Source organism: Mus musculus, chromosome 5 (genome assembly GCF_000001635.26).
Source record: "Mus musculus strain C57BL/6J chromosome 5, GRCm38.p6 C57BL/6J".
NCBI lineage: Eukaryota > Metazoa > Chordata > Mammalia > Rodentia > Muridae > Mus > Mus musculus.
This window is the reverse complement of record NC_000071.6, coordinates 64,149,648-64,164,515: the sequence shown is the minus strand read 5'-3', so window position 1 is coordinate 64,164,515 and position 14,868 is coordinate 64,149,648. Positions and strand designations below refer to the sequence as shown.

Here is a 14,868-nt window from a genome sequence, read left to right as displayed (position 1 = left end):
CCCAACCTGTTCAGCATCTTGAATATTGAGTGTCGAGGTATGCCTCTCTAATTTGATATGTCAAGTGATGACATTTTGGAATGGCTTCTTACATAAGTCAGAGCTCATTGAAGCCAGTCCTGTACCCTACCGATATTATCTTACACTTTGTTATACAGGTTGTGAATAACCCTCCCTCCTGCCTGTCTCCTTTGAGTAGTAACAACAGTCAACACAAAAGAGTGCTGTGTAGCTACCAACTGACTTAACTCACTGCCACCATAGACAACTGAGTGAAGAAACTGTGAGGGCACTTGCCAAGTTCAAATGCTTAAGTACAGAATCGGGATTTGAACCTGGTTCTTTTGGCTCTTGGGTTCATGCTTACCCTTCATTGCTGGAGGGACACTTGTGGCTAACCACCTCTTGGCCCTTTTGCACTGCCACAACTGAGGGGCTCAGCTTTATCTTCCTACTTCACAGAAAGGGTTACCTCCCTAATAAATGGGGAAGGCGGGATTTGAATCCCGACCTGTCTTGTGTACAACTCCTGTTCTTTTCACTCAAATAGTATGGTTACCCCTCAAGCATCCTCTAGTTGGGGTGGCTTGTTTGTTCTACCTGCATTTTCCATGGCCTTAGAAATTCAAGCTTAATGTCAGAGTTAAGATATAAAGTAAATAAGCATAGTAATAAATGGCAGTAATTTTAATTAGGTTCCAGGAATGTTTTAAGTACTCTAAATGTTTATGTTCATAAATTCTGACAAGCCCATAAATATTGTCTTGCTTGCAAAGTACAGATCCATCTATTCCATATAATATTTGTTTTGTTATGTTTTTATTTTTATACTAGGTATTGACCCTGGGCCTCATCCATACTAGGCAAACACTCCAAAACTGAGCTATATCCCCAGTCCCTTTTGCCTTTCATTAAGCAATATTTTGTCTTAAAATGAAATTCTGTCTTACTCTCCATCTTCCTGCCTCAGCTTCTATAGTAGTTGGAATTGCAGGTGTGTACCACCCTGTTAAGAAGTGAATAGTGATTTGCTGAAATTTAATGAACTTGTTATCTTTGGGTTGGGTTTGGTTGGTTGGTTTGGAGGCTTAGGGCTACAATGGCCTGTAATCAAGGAAGGCCACAAACTTATTACATAGCCAAAATGGACCTTAATCCTTCTGGGCCTCTTCCTCTCAGAGTACTAAGGGTTACAGGCACACACCACCACACCCAAGATAGGTATTATCTTGTAAGAGAGAACTGGTTGCTATTATCTCCATATCCATCAAACTCAGCATTAAATGTATTTGTTAGTACTAAGACATATTTCCCACACTCTCCTTGATCTCACTGAAGCCTAAGTATCAGGATTATTTCATACAATCTAAAACTTTCCTATATATTTGCAGTCTGAGAAGAGGTCCATTGCCTTTAGATCTACGAACCTATCAAACTGAATTTTTGACTGAAAAAATATCAAAACTCTTGACTGTGGAAACCATCATGTCTTTTGTGAAGAGTCTTCTCTTAAAATATTTTCATTGATGTATAGAGTTAAGAAAGAAGGAGATGGGGAGAGGGGGGCGCAAGGAGGGCAAAGCAACATGCAGAGGAGCAGCTCTGAAGACAAAGTCCGTGTCATTCGCTCCTGGGATGTGAATCCTGCATGCCCTGGTTGCTGCTGGAGCCTTTCGGTCACTTTAATGGACAGATTGTGCTTCTCCAAGTTTAATGTGCAAGGAACAGGCCTGACAAGGATGAGGGACAGATCAAGTTCTAGGATTACCTCAGTCGTTAAACTTGAGAAGGGTAGGAAAGCAGACACAGAAAGAGCAAGGCAAAATAACTGTCTCTCACACACACACACACACACACACACACACACACACACACACACACCACACACACACACAGGTGTCTGTAAGTGTTTTAAGTTTTCTTGAGACTAGAGAAACTTTGGGCACTGGGGCCTACTGGGATGGGGGCAATTCTGGAAGTTTTCATTTGCTGATTTAAGAGAAGCACATTTGAAACAGCACCCTGCAAGCATCCTTCTTGTCCTCCTGTCCCTTAGTCTATCAAATAGCTGTTGGAAGGAGGGGCATCAGTTAGTCCTTCTCTAGGGGCACACCCTAGAAAATAATGGGTCACAAAGTAGCTCCCACCAACACCTGGCTCTGCACCTCGGCTGGGGCCTTCTTAGTCCAGGTCTTCCAGGAATGAAGGATCAGAGATTAACAAAGGCTAGGTAGTGAAGGGCTAGGGGGGCAGTCAGTGTTCCTCCAGACACCCATCCATCGCCTCCAGGTTTCCTCGGGTACTGGGACTTGTATGTTAGAAGGCTCTTATACATTAGAAGGGTTATCAGGGAACCCTCGAGCTCTCCTGGGACAGATAAGGGTAGGTTGTGTCAGGGAGGCCCACTGCAAAGCTCTCCTTTGGTATTAATAAGTCATAACTACACCAAAGCTTTTCCCCTTTTCTATGGGTTTGTAAATGACTGAACAAATCCACACCCCCCCCCAAAAGCATCCCTTTTAATGGTCCTCTGCTGGTTTCAGACTGTCCATTGCACCACATTTGGTCCCTTGGTCATTAGTTCATACATGCAGCCTTTTATGGGGTACCAGCTAACTCACTGCAGCATCTACCACACAGTAGAGCTCACGGCACATCAATGGTTTCTTACAGATAAACTTAAGAGAGTTGGTCCCTTTAACTTGATAGGAACGAACATTAAAGACAGGCACATCAGAGGCTCAGCTTCCCATTGCTAAGAGTTTTGCAAAGCACCCACCCGTTTATGTACTTTTCATGCCTCTTCCTGGTTCCTTAAGAAAGTCCTCAGGGTTCCCAGGGAGGAACTGACTCTGCAGAAGGGGGGCACCGTGAATGCTGAGAAAAGAGAAAAGAACTCGCTAGCCTCAGCGAGCTCTCAGGCAAGGTAGTGAGACCCTGAAAAGTGATACATTCCTACCTTTGGGTACAGCTGCCCTCTCCTTCTCCCATCCCACCCCTCCCACCTTGAGCAGGCTCCACAAACAATAAAGCCTAAGTGTGGCCATTCTCCAACTCATGGGAATCCCACTTCACATCGAGGGGGTCTTAAAAGGGATCTTTGCCCATGGAGGTGCAACGCAAAAAGTTTAGAAGTTTAGACTTGTAGAGACAGCTGAGCTTCCTGGGTGTGACCCATTTAAATTAGGTCATTCAAAAATTCCCTTCTAACACCTGGCTCTAAATAGAAGAACGGCTTGCAGCCACTAAGAGGACGAAGGAGGGTTGTACGTAGGAGGTGAATGCCTGCCATCATCAGTACCAGGGCGCTGAAGATGTTTGCTGAGAGAAACACTCATCACTTTCAATTTCTTTTCCTTTTTAAGCAACTTCCGGAGAACAAGGCATTTAAAATAAAATCACAACCAGGAACGCCACACCTAGGTGGGGTTCAAACAGAACGACACATCTTTTAGAAAAGAAGAGAACAGCAACCTGTGAAGTTAGAGTGAGCCTCTTACTCACGTAGCAACCCGGAAGCTGCTAGGAAACAATCAAGCCGGGTTTCAAAATGACCAGCACAGGATGTGCCCATAGAAAGAAATGTTGCGTGCACCGAGAAGCTGCCAAAGTTACCGCTGCAAAGTACCCTGAACTTTCAAAAGGCGGCCTGGGGTCACTCTGACCGGCCTCGTCCGAGCTGGATGCCTTACAAACACTTGTGCCCCGGTGATATTTGGCGGGAGGGAGTGGGGCGGGATATGCAAGGAGGAGGAGCAGGGGACCTGAGCACCTTCGTCGCAGCGCAGAAAGCATCAAGGTTTCTCCCCCCCCCCCCCACCCCCAAGCAGAGGACAACAAGGTAGCTCTGAAATCCCGCCTCTTCCCCCTCCCCCACCAGAGCACCCCAAGAGACCCGGCAGCAACGCCCTTGGGTGGCGGGACCGCGCCTTCTCTGCAGCAAGGGAGCTCAGGGGCATGCTGGAAGTGGAGGGTTGCCCCGCACCCTAAGGACCCAAGGTGGAACCTACCAGTGAGGTGGCACGCTCAGAACTCCGGGCTGAGCTAGGGCGCGCAGGTGCTCCCGGGCACCCAGAAGATGGCCTGGGCGGGCGGGGCGTCCATGGTCCTCAGCTGGCTGTGCTCTTGCCGCCCCACGCTGCTGGGGTGGGGGTCCACTCCACAGTCTCTGCTTCTCTTGCGGGTTGAAGAGACGGTCGGTCCGAGGTGGCTTGCAGCAACAGGCACCGCGGTGTGGCCGGCGGCGGCGACAGCAGCTGAGGAGGAGGAGGAGGTGTCTGCGCGCGGCTCGCTCGCGTTTCCTCCTCCCGGGCTGGGCGAGCGCTGGGGAAAGCAGAGGCGGGGGAGGGGGACAGCAGCCGGAATCTCCCTAGTGAGTCCCCCGGGAGCCAAGAACAGGAGTAGATGCCCTCCCTTCCCCTCCGCACCAAGCGACTCTGGCTAGGCGACTCGGCCCAGACTGGCGAGTCACAGGCGAGCAACAGCTGCTGCAGTGCGGGTCCTCCGCGGCCTCCCTCCCCTCGCTCCCCAGCGGTCCATCCTCAGCCCGCCCAGGGGCCACCAGGCGCCACCCCACGAGAGCTCGGGGAAGGTGCAAGCATCGCCACCCCATCCAGCCTCAGCGCGAAGTCCTGGCCCGGAATATTCCCTGCGTGCTCACAAGTGATTATGGCCCTCCCGGCGGGATGTGTGGTCACACACCGGGCTCTTGACCGCTTATTTATAGCAGGTAGCCCTGCCCGAGGCTGTTTTGGCGTGCGAGGTTCTCAGCAGGTGGCAGCGGAGCCCGCGCTCCCTGAGGGATCCTGCTTCTCTGCACGCACCCTCCGAAACGGACCCGGAGATCACTGCGCAGCGTACCCGCAGGCCACCCAGCCACCAGCCCTTCCCCCGCCTCATCCTTCTTGCATTGGGGTCGAATGGCAGGATGGGGGCTGGTGGGGGGAACCAGGAACCGAAGCAGGATGGGACGCTGGCACTCCAGGCAGCAAAATCGGGGACTCAGAGAAACACCCGGGATGAAGTGCCCTCCGCGGATTAGCCTCTACTAAACCCATCTCTGGCCAGGTGCGGGGAGTGACGCAGAGCCCGGACCGCGCGCTTTTTCCCTCTCTGCGTGCGGAGCACACACACGCACGCACTGCGCGTCTGTGTGCACGCCAGAGAGCCACAGAAACCTCTCAAAGCACCATTCCCGCAAGTTAAAGAGGCAGACTCACTCCAAAGAGCAGAAGGGATCCAAGAAAAGTGAGCGGTGCACGTGGCTTGGATTGTATCTAGAGCCCTCCGTAGCTGCCATGTGGGGTTAGTTCATTCTTTATTACACCATAGTTTGTCTTCCTAGTTTCAGATCGAGAGAGAGAGAGAGAGAGAGAGAGAGAGAGAGAGAGAGAGAGAGAGAGAGAGAGAGAGAGAGAATGAATGAGAATAGATATAGCCAGGAATAGTCTAAGGAAAAGAGTGTTGATTGGTTCGTGGAAAATGCTCCGCAGGAAAAGATCAGGTTATCCAGCTAAACTCTATCGTCTTCAGCATCATACTATCACTGTTTCATGCTTTTATCTTCAACCCCATTGTTAAGTTGTCCTTCCCGCTCTGTGGCCTACAGACCATGGCTACTTCCAGAAGGTCACCACGTCAAGACAAGCGACATGCCAGCCATTGAAGGAGCATCCCAGCCACATTTGGACCTATTGCTTAACTACCCTGCCTGGCAGTCTCCACCATAGAAGGGACAGAGAATTTCTGGAGCATGCTTACAGAATAGGGCCAGAGCCACCTCATCTACCATTTCCTTCCCTTATCTTGTCCTCACCCTGCCACCTCCTCCCTGCAAAACGTTTGATTCTGGAGTGCAGGAAGGCTTAGCAGTCAAGTAGAGACCAGATGGTAAAGGAAGGCAGTGCCTGGGTAGAGTAGCCTAGTAGTCCAGGCTCCAGCTGGTGCTGGGAGGAGGGGGAGCAGTTCATTCCCCCATAAGCTCGCACAAATTCCAGCTCAGAGATGTATACCTTAGAGGCAAGAAACCATGCTAACCCTGACCTGGCCTGGGGAAGTGTTGTGCCCATGTACCAGGCACCAGGCAGCTATCTCTACATCACCTTTCTAGTTCCCAGACACACAATAAAGAATTCGGAACTTTAAAAAAAAAAAAAAACAAAAAACAAAAAACAAAAAACAAACAAAAAAAACAACCCTTAACTGACTTATTGTAGACCTCAGGAGACAGCCTGCCTGCCTCACCCTTTGGGTTCCAGCAGCTCAGGAAGAAATAGTAAAATCTCTAGATCAAGGCTGGCATGTGGGGTTTGCAGAGTTAAAGACTGTCAAACAGGAAGAGAAATCTGTAGTCTCACTGTGAGCAGTGCCAGCCAAGCTCTGGGCACCCACCTGCACCCGTTCTTGTTATAGGAAGGAAGTGGCTCCTCCTCCTGAGGCACAGGAGTTCCAACAGAGCCCCTAAGGCCATCTCTAAGGGGTTGAGACTGAAGTGCAGCAGCAGAGTTCCCTCTGGGCTATGGGATGACATTGGGCTGGTTGACTCTGTGTGTGTGTGTGTGTGTGTGTGTGTGTGTGTGTGTGTGTGTAGCTCTTCCCCACAGGGGCTCCTAGATGGCCTTAGTGACCCAGAGGTCCCTGGATAGACTGTCTTGCTGGCTTGATGGATAAAAGCCACCTCTATCAGCCATGGATGCTGCTCGGTTGCCTTTAGACAATCTCTTCACTTGCCTCCCTGCCCCCAGAACCTCTGAGTACAGCATTCTTTTTAGGACTCCCTCTAGAGAGTCATTCCTATGCTCCAAATTTAGTCACTTGCAGTATAATTAATTATTTATTGGCAAATACTAGCAATATTAATACCAGCTCTAAGATAGCTGTAAGCTCCAGAAAAATAAAACTTACCTTTCCAGTAGAAAGCCCAGAGACAAAGAAAACAGAGGCCACTTGGCTTTTAAAACGTAAAAGGAGCACTTTTAAATCTAGTCTTTGGCTAATGTAGAAAGAAGACCTTTAAATGACAGGGGCCAGGGATGTGGCTCGTTCAGATTGCATGCCTAAGCTGTGTGAAGAGCTGGCTTTGACACCCACATAGACCAAGGGTGGTTGCTGGAATCTAGCAAAACAGAAGTAGAGGCAGGAAGGCAAGGAGTTTGAGGGACGCCTGGGCCATAGGAGACTCTGTCCCCAAAACAATAATATTTAAAACAAAATAACAGAAGATTTTCCTTTTTGAGACAGGGTTTTACTACGGAGTCTAAACTGTCCTCAAACTTGAAATCCTCTTGCTTCAGCCCTGGAGTGCTGGGATTACAGATGTACACCAAACCTGGCTATTACTAAATCTATTATATAGGTATTTAAAATGTTTATATTCCTGAGGAAATCAAATCCTAATTATTGCCACAATAAATGTATACTTAGTTTCAAAATGTTCACGTTAAGGTAAGAGTTCACAATAAATGTATACTTAGTTTCAAAATGTGCACGTTAAGGTAAGAGTTCTTAATCAATGGTCCCTTTCCAAAAGTGGTCTCAGTAAAAACAAAAGCAAAGACGGCACTGGATAGAATCCTAGGTTGACAAAATGGTTCTCATGGCCTGCTGGTAGCTTTCTGGACACAGAGGTGGCCAGGCTCCTGAGCAAGTCCATGGTCAGTGGGTAAACATAGGAGACTGGAAGGAGGCAGCTTCCCAGCTGACTGACTTGTCACCCTGCCAGTGCCAGCTTAAGGTTCGCTTCTGAAGAGAAACCCAGGTCATAGCCTTCCATCTTAATTAGCTACCAGAGCCATCCTTCATGACAGGAAAACAGATTAAAATCAAGAGCAAAGCCATACCCACTGACCTGCCTCGATGTGGTTCGTTGAATTTACTTTCTGAAAGGTCCAGGAATGACAAACTGTGTTGTAAAAAGTTAAACAGAGCAGGCAGATTTTGAATTTCAGCGACTCGGGTAAACCGAAGTCTGACTGACTGCGTGAAGAACTGGGATTTGCTAAGGATGGGGCAACATAAATCTATGTGGAGTGAAAACAGACAGAATGTACACTCCAGCCCGGGTACAGGGCTTCTGGGAAGTGTCTGATCTCCTTTTATGGACAAAGCAGATAAAACTCTTGCGAGCTAGCTCCACTTCCCTTTTCAGCAGCCTCTCCCGGCTCTACGCGCATGCTCTGTGCATCTCTCTGATACTATCCAGCCTTCGTGTGGAGTTCCCACTCCTTATCTGAGCACATTATGAGAGTGAGCAGGAAACACAAGACAGTGCACAGGACAGGAAACATATGGGACGGGTGGCACACCATCCTTCATTATGAAAGTTTGCATTCAGCTAAGCTCAACAAGACTCTTTTTGTGAGTTCTCGCAGCTAATCAATTTATTTCACCCAAAGTGGGTAAGCTGAATAAACTTTCCACCCTGCAGGATCCCCTTCATCTTAGCCTGTGTGTCATCCTGCTGCTTCCGGAGAAATCTCAGCTGGAATGCAGTAGCTGGCTAAATAGCAGCTTCCTGTGCCCGGCCTCACTGTCTTTAGTCTATTCTCAACACAGTGTTGAAGAATCTGTTAAAGTACCAGTTGGGTCACCCATGGCTCCTTAAACTTCCCAGTGTAGAAGTCAAATAATGGTAACATAATAATTATTAATAATTAATGTATCATAAAATAATAACTAATTACTGTTATAATTATTGAATAAAAAAGAAATGGCATTACTGCTCTTAGGTACAGTGAAGGAGAAAGGTTATTATAGATGAAAGGGCATAGCTGGAGGCAGGGACATCTGGGAGAGTCCAGAGTGGACATGACCAGACTGAGCTGGGCCACGTGGGAGAGGTGAGAGGGGAAGGGGAAGGAGAGGGGAGGGAGGTGCAGCAGCCAGAAAGCCGAAGGGACATAAAAGAGCAGGTAACCAAAATGTCTAGATTATATATGGAAGAGCCTCTAGGGAAAAGACAGTCCAGTGTCTGGGCTGGAATGTTCAGGGTAAAGGGTGGGGTATGTCACCCATACCCTGAAACAAGTAGGACCTGAGGGATGCTGGGAAAACCTGGAAACTAGGCCTGCTTTGATGTGTTAAAAAGGCACCTCAGCCTTTTGTCCTTTGACACTTAACAATTATTATATTGTGATGACATCTCTTCCCCTTCTGTGCCCCACTCTCTCCCTGGTACTTCATCACCTGCTCCCAGGCCTCATTGACTCCGCTTCAGCAACACCGACCTTGTCACTCACAGCTACAGGCATATGACTGCATCAGGGCCCTTCCCGCTGCCCAGGGTGACCTGCCCTCGGGTGTCTCTGCTGTCCTCTACTTACTCTCATTCTTCAGTACTTCACATTGTATCATCTCTAGAAGGCCTTTCGGATCAATTTTTGAAAACGGAGGTATTGTTGAGCATACACACACACACACACACACACACACACACACACACTTCTTTCTATCTTTATTGCCCTTCATTTCTCTAGTGCCTTTGCCCACTCCTATGTTGTACTGGTGAAGTGTCTATCTCATTTGTCATCTGTCTTTCCCCAGGAGCAAAGGAGGTTGTTGCAGTTTCTGCTGTGTTTCCAAGGCCTATACTAGATGTCAGTACATAGTGGGCACTCAATAGCTATATGCTGAATGAGAGAATGGATGGAAATAAGTCATGATGCGGCTGGAGAGATGGCACAGCCGTTAATAGCACATTGTGCTCTTCCAGAGGACCAGAGTTTGATTCACAGCCACCTACCTACCTGTAACTCCAGCTCCAGGAAATCCAGACACCTGCATACACTGGCATGCATCCACATATGTGTGTGCACATGTATACACACACAAACACACATGTAATAAAAAGTAATCATTAAAAAAATTATGAGCGGGGCGTGGTGGTGCACGCCTTTCCTCCCAGCACTTGGGAGGCAGAGGCAGGTGGATTTCTGAGTTTGAGGCCAGCCTGGACTACAAAGTGAGTCCCAGGACAACCAGGGCTACAGAGAAACCCTGTCTCAAAAAATAAACAAACAAAAAAATTATTATACATGGTTTTAGAGAGTTCACTGACTCTTTCTAGGACCTTGAACCTCATCAAGATTCCAGCTGGGCTGAGATGTCTGCCTGCCCCAGGGGAGCTGCAAGGTTAGCTATCAACACAAGGCCTAATTTCCAGAGACAATGAAAAGTCACTGAGCCCTCTCCTGGAAGCAAGGTTTGTCAAAGGTTTGTTTGACACAATATGATTTCACAGACCCGCATAAAAAGACACACAGTCCTGATGGTCCCCTATGTTAGAAACAAACAAAAATCTCAGTGTCGCACAAAAGACACACAGTAAAAGTTGTCTCGTGACTCTTGTAAAAAGAAAGTGACAGCCACAGACAGGACTAGCAAGGACACAGGGGCCAAAATGTCTCTCCCAGTTTTTTACCTCTGACCTAGGTAGCAATTGCATCTCATGCCCTAAGTGGGAGGATGAGTTCACAGTCTGATACAACTGGCCAAACAGTGCAGAGGCAGAGAAGGAAGGTTCAGGATATGTGAGACCTTGTAGGGCTAAATAGCTTTGATAAGACAAAAAGAAAAATTATCACACCAAGAATATTGATCCCCTAAAATCCAGACAGAGGCTGACCAGCCTATAACCTATGAAAACTAAAATATTTAGCAAGTGGTCTTTAGGAAAACATCAACTGAATTAGAAAAGTTTCAGGAGCTATAGATGATGCTACATCTGTATCTACCTGATGATTCCATGTATCACTTGAGCAGACAGCACAAGGATGTGGAGATTGCTCACCAATCCATCTCTTCTGGTTGAGAAGGCCTTCCAAGACCTTGGTGGAACTGACCTGTGAGTTTAGGGGTCTCTGTAAATGGTAGCTCCTTCTTCACTATTTCTCTAAGTTGACCCACATTCCCTGAGCCCAGAAATTCATCCTACAGGATATACTTAGAAACAGCTAAAGGAGAAGGGCTGAGTGTCTCCAGCTCAGCTTGAAGCTGAAGGAAATTACTGAGTCATGAAACTAACTCCCACCATAAGGCTGTTGCACAATAAGAATTATTATGTAGTAGATGTCATCCAAAGGAGGCTATCTACAACACAACTCTTCGCTATGTGCTGGTCAAGGGAACCCTGGTTCTATAGAACCTAACATCACAGCCCAGCCAGAGCCCAGATGGACCAGGACTACTGGTAATATGGAAGACTGTTAGGAAAGCCAATGCAATAACCAGACCCTCCATGTTTCTTATTAGCAAAACAAACAAGGCAAGTCTGTGAAATAGCATGCTTAAAACCCAGCAACTTAGAAGGCAGTAGTAATAGGGCTAGAGGAAAAAGAGTTAAACTCAAAGGCAAAATTAGTCTTGCAGCTATTTTAAAATGGCAACTTCCCCCCTGCCTTCTTCTGCCTTAGATAACTCCCTTAAATTCTCTAAGCTTACAGAACAAGGGCAAGGGGCACCTCATCCACACCCCTGGGGTCTACTGAAAGGAATAGAGAAGATGAGACAGAGAAATGACAAAGGTCTGTACTCAGTGGAGACAGTATACATGTTCTGGCGAGATGAGCATTTGGGCTAGGTGGAGCTAGATACCACGTGACGCAGGCTGGTGTCTTTTGTCTCCTTTCTGTGCATTTATTACTTATTCATTCCCTCATCTCTGACAGCCACCTCTCAAAAATGATCAAAAAAATTTTTTTTTTAAAGATTTATTTATTTATTATATGTAAGTACACTGTAGCTGTCTTCAGACACTCCAGAAGAGGGCGTCAGATCTCATTACAGGTGGTTGTGAGCCACCATGTGGTTGCTGGGATTTGAACTCTGGACCTTCGGAAGAGCAGTCGGGTGCTCTTACCCACTGAGCCATCTCACCAGCCCCCTGATCAAAAAATTTATGTTAAATGCATTCAAGACAACAGGAATATGTATCTGTTTACACTCATAAGGACACATGTGCATACACACCTCTCTCTCTCTTTCTCTCTCTCTCTCTCACACATACACACACACACACACACAAGAAATCAGATGGAAGAAAGAAAAGCCTATTATTTGATATGGAACAAAGCAGTACATTAGAAACAAGTTTTCTTTGGGTTTCTGAGCCAATAAAATTTCTCCAATACCTGGAATTAACAAAGGAGTCCTATCGAGCAGTTTTCTGTTTTAAACCAAGTAAAGACAATGAAAACTAAAATAGGAGAAAACTCAAATCTCACCATTGACTGCCACCACAATTTTACAAAATAAGTAAACTGTTAATATCTCTAAAGTAGGAAGGCTGTCAGCTCAGAATACAGGGCTGTCTCGGTCTGTCTGTTTGTCTTTTACGGATGGCAATTATTACCAGATGGCAATGGCTTAGAAAGAACCACTTTGAATCGTTGCCTCGATTCACAAAATGACCCGTGTCCTGTCTAGCTTTATGTCAACTTGACACAAGCTAGAGTCATCTGAAAGGAAGAACTTCAACTGAAAAAAAAAAAGTCTCTGTAAGATTAGGTTAAAGGAAAACCTGTTGGGCATTTTCTTAATCAACGATTGATGAGGGAGGACCCAGCCTAATATGGGTGGTGTCATCCCTGGATTGATGACCCTGGGTTCTATTAGAAAGCAAGCTGAGCAAGCCATGAGCAAGCCAGTAGGTAGCACTGGACCCTTCCCCTCATGGCCTCTGCATCAGTCCCTGCCTCCAGGTTCCTGCCCTGCTTGAGCTCCTGTCCTGACTTCCTTTAATGATCAAAAGTGCTATGGAAGTGCAAGCCAAATAAACCCTTCCCTTTCCATCTTGCTTTTGTTCATGATGTTTTGTCACAGCAATAGAAACCCTAACAAGAAAACCTGAACTCACACCAAATCTGCCTGGAGTCTACCTGGCTGCCAGCCAGTTGCTCAGAGAAAGTCTTTCTAGAAGGGGGCTAAGAGAAACTTTCTCTGGCTTCTCCTTACAATACATTATGTAAAGTATTTAATGACAATAACATCCCAAGATGGGCTATAATCTCCTGACAAAAGAAAACGGGACACAGTTGGGGTAAATGCTCCTCACTTGTTAGAATTAATATAATAACACACACACACACACACACACACACACACACACACACACACACACACAGAGAGAGAGAGAGAGAGAGAGAGAGAGAGAGAGTTCTATATAGCCCTGGCTGGCCTATCACTATGTAGACCAGGCTGACCTCAAATTCACAGCAATTCTGCCTCTGCCTCCAGACTGCTGGTATTAAAGTTGTTCACTATCACACCTGGCCTAATTCTTGCTATCTACTAGTTATTTAATACTGTTTTGTTCTGTTGTTTTGTTTTGTTTTGTTTTGAGACAGTCTCAATTTATAGTTTAGGCTGGCCTTGAATTCTTGATCCTCCCAAATGCTGACATTATAGATATATATACCAGCTCCCCTGTTTGTTATATGTATGTATTTTCCCATGCTGACAATGCAGGGAAAGACTCTTAAGTTGTAATAAGAACTGCTACACATAACTTGTAAATGCCTTGCATTTCATTGCAGTTCACTGAATGAATCCTTGGAGTCTATACACAGATCTGTTAAGAACGTCTGATGTTAAAAACTCTTTAAAGTCTGTGACAGCATTTAACAAATCAGTACTAAATTCTTCCTTAACGCTTCAAGATCACAGAGTGACCAAAGTCCCCCTGCTATCCACAGTCCTAGGCAGGGGAAGTGGTACCTGCCATACTGAGCGGCATCCAGCAGTCAAGGAGCACTTATTCAGCTTCCTGGATTGTATTTCACAGGACGAGGACAGAAGTCACATGGCTCACCTGATGCTGCATGTGAGGGGACAGGTAGGTCCTAGGTACTCAGCAGATTCCAGCGTGCAGCAGAGCCTGTGATGGACGGCCTTGGGACTCAGTGCTGATAGGTCTTTGCTTTCTCCCTTCTCGGAATCTTTTCGGCTTCCTCTCTTTTTCTCTCCTATCTTCCTGAAGGGAGAACAGGAAGTCAACCCAAGTGTCCATTTACCATCAGGTAAAAACTGAAATAACTCCGATCTTTTGGAAAATTAAGACTTCAGAAGTTCATCAGTTGTGCTATGTCGAATCATCCTTTCCTTTCTTAATGGTTGGGGTTCCGTCAGCCAGGGCAGGAGGGCTTAGCGAACATCAGGACATTGTTATGCCCCTCAAACCCAGGTCTCCTCAATGAGATACTATGCGGGAGCCATCCGGGGTGAGTGGTCCTATAGCGATAGTGAGTGGTCCCCTGTGAGGACTCAGAAGGTAAGTGGACATCTGTGCGGAGCAAAACAGAACAAAAGGTTTTCAACACACAAGCTAACGCCACACCTGGCTGGAAGTTTCCTGGGCTGCAAACCCAGGGAGTTGAGAAGGCTGGGCTGTGTGGCTTTGTTACTGTCCCCCTAAGTAAGACTCCTTGGTTGCTTTCCTCCGTTCCCTCCCTGTTCTTATCTGTCCTCTCCCGTGCAGAAACTCGGGGCACTGCCCACCCTCTGAAAAAGATCTGGGGGAAGAAAACCTAACCAAACAAAAACCAAAAGCCACTTCCTTCCTTATCCTACATCAAAGTGGGTCTGACAGACCCAGGGCTGGAGGTACAAGTGGAGGAAACCGGGGTGATCTGGGGGGAGAGTTCACGGGAGTATGAAGCATGAATGTCGGTGTCGGGCTTCACAAGTAATACAGAGGTAGGTGAAAGGGCAGAAAGCCGTGGGAACGTGGGAAGAAAATGGAGCCGCCATCCACAGCTGAGAACCAATCATTCCTGTACAACTAGCGAGTGCTGAGAAGACTGCTGACACAGAGACGGTATTTATTTTAAGAATGCTAAAATAACAGGAAACCAGACTTACACCTGGTGTGATGGC

General features: G+C 46.9%; 1 protein-coding gene across 7 annotated transcripts in view; it reads right to left on the bottom strand.

Annotated features, from left to right (window-relative positions):
- Positions 1-8,211, bottom strand: part of Tbc1d1 (TBC1 domain family, member 1) — a 195,182-nt gene extending 186,971 nt beyond the window's left edge. For 2 of the 7 annotated variants that reach the window (NM_001310611.1, NM_019636.3), the window contains exon 1: positions 4,011-4,256. The gene's annotated coding sequence lies outside the window, so the exon portion shown is untranslated. Of the gene's footprint in view, positions 1-4,010; positions 5,129-7,846 lie in introns of those variants that run through there. The other 5 variants (XM_011240758.3, XM_011240757.3, XM_006504037.4 and 2 more) reach the window with 5 other exon arrangements.
- Positions 8,212-14,868: the final 6,657 nt, after the last annotated feature.